This window comes from Vombatus ursinus, unplaced genomic scaffold (genome assembly GCF_900497805.2).
Source record: "Vombatus ursinus unplaced genomic scaffold, bare-nosed wombat genome assembly UNPS02014790.1, whole genome shotgun sequence".
In the NCBI taxonomy this organism is placed as follows: Eukaryota; Metazoa; Chordata; class Mammalia; order Diprotodontia; family Vombatidae; genus Vombatus; species Vombatus ursinus.
In genome coordinates, this window is record NW_020954568.1 from 1,608,862 (window position 1) to 1,610,731 (window position 1,870).

At 64.2% G+C, this 1,870-nt stretch overlaps 1 protein-coding gene across 1 annotated transcript in view; it reads right to left on the bottom strand.

The window, feature by feature from the left end:
* OSBPL5 (oxysterol binding protein like 5) overlaps positions 1-1,438 on the bottom strand; it is a 112,361-nt gene extending 110,923 nt beyond the window's left edge. Inside the window, exon 1 of the mRNA XM_027868712.1 lies at positions 1,350-1,438. The gene's annotated coding sequence lies outside the window, so the exon portion shown is untranslated. The remainder of the gene's footprint in view (positions 1-1,349) is intronic.
* Between the last annotated feature and the right edge of the window lie 432 nt (positions 1,439-1,870).

Here is a 1,870-nt window from a genome sequence, read left to right on the forward strand (position 1 = left end):
CACACACACACACACACACACACACACACACACACACACAGTCTGTCCCATGCAGTCCTAGGCAGACAATGAGAGCCATAGAGCCATACGGGGACCAGGCTCAAGCTCCTGGGGAAGGCACGAGGCCCCCAACCCACCTGAGTCTGACAGGCACAGGGCTGGGGGCCACCCATCACAGAGCCCTGCTGATGTTCCTCTGAAAACCCTGTCAGATTCAGGAAAACACAAGAAGGCGGAGGAGTGGGCGGGAAGGAAACGACGCTCTCCCCCAGTTTTCCACCCATAACGACACCCTTTCTTGTTCACAGCCCAACAAAGGGGCCGGGTTTTTTGATCCTAGGCAGCTGGCGCAGGGATGCCCCTGGAATTCTGTTTGTGCCCATGTCCAAAAGGCAGCCCAAGACTCGGGAAAGGGAACTGGAAGTGACCACAGAGGTCATGTAGTTCAGTCCTGCTCCCCACTTTGGGGCAGGGATCTCACGGGTTTTCAGGGGCTCAGTCTCTGCTGCTATTGCTTAGTACAGATACGGGCAAGGGTGGCGGGGACAGACACTCCTTAGGGTCACGTCGGGCAGGCAGTGAAGAGGGCACAGGAATGAGAGGGCTAGCAAGGCTAGCCCTGTCCAGAGAGCCCCTTCCCTCAAGGGGCCCAGCTTTGGGTGTGCCACCACGGGGATGTGAGACCTCCACTTTTCTCTTTCTCAGGGCACGATAACTGGCCCTCGCCTTTCCTTCGCCTGCCCCCCCCCCCCCCCCCCGCCTTGTCTTTCCCCAAGCCAGGTGGCTGAGGTTTCAAGGGCCCAGACCCTTCCCTGAGGAGAGCACACGGTGCGGGGAGAGAGGCGCCCCTGGATTTGGATTTAAAGGCGGATACAGCAGACCCGCAGGGACTGAGCTGAACAGATGCATCGGGCTACGAAGACGAAAGTGCCAAGGCCAGACGAGCGCCGCGGGCCACCCACCCACACCCGCCACGGGCGCCGCAAGGGCCAAACGCAGGCAGACCCCCACGTCTCGTGGGGTCCGGCGCTACAGATACCGGACGGAGACCGGGGCTCCGGGCGTGTGGATGTGTTTTGGGGCTGCGAAGTCCCCCGGAGCAAGGTCTACAGCTCCCTTCTCGGACCCGCGCTGCCCCGCCCCGCTTCCTTCAGCTCCGCGGAGTGGGGTGTCTGTATGTATGTGTGTTGGGGGGGCCTGCCAGAGTCCAGTCCAAATCCTTCTCTCTAGTCCTGGACGGGGGTTCGGCGGGGGTCCCCGGCCTTGCCGGCCAGTATCCCCTCCTCTCCCGCCCCACCCCTCCGCGAAAGCCCCCTGCCCCCCGTACCCAGCCACCGCAGCCTCCTTACCCCCGCAGCAGAGCCGGGCCCGGGGGCCAGGGGCTAGGGTCCGGACGATCGGGGGCCGTACGGCCTGGGGCCGGGACCCGAGCTGGGGCTGGGGCCGGCCCCAGTGCTGCCCAGCTGGCTTTCGGAGCGCGCCTGCTGCAGGAAATACCAGAGGACTTATCCAACCACGTTAGCGAGAGGGAGGGGGGAGGCGGAGGAGGGGGAAGGAGGTGGAGAGACGGAGAGGGGCGGGGTGTGTGTGTGGGGGGGGGTTAGCAGCGCAGCCAAAACCTGGCCCGGATCTGCCAGCGCGGAGCGGCCTGGTTGGTGTGACCCAGTTTCCAGGGCGAGGAGGAGGGGCACAGGCGGGGCTGGCCCCGGGGTGGAGGCGGGGCGGAAGGAAGGTCGGTCCCCTGCTCTGCCCTGCCCCCTCCAACTTCTGCGGTTTCTCCTTCGTTCACCTCCCTCCTTCCCGCTCTCTCTGTCTCTCCGCCTTTCTCTGTCTCCGTCTCTCTGTCTTTCTCTGTCTCCGTCTCTCTGTC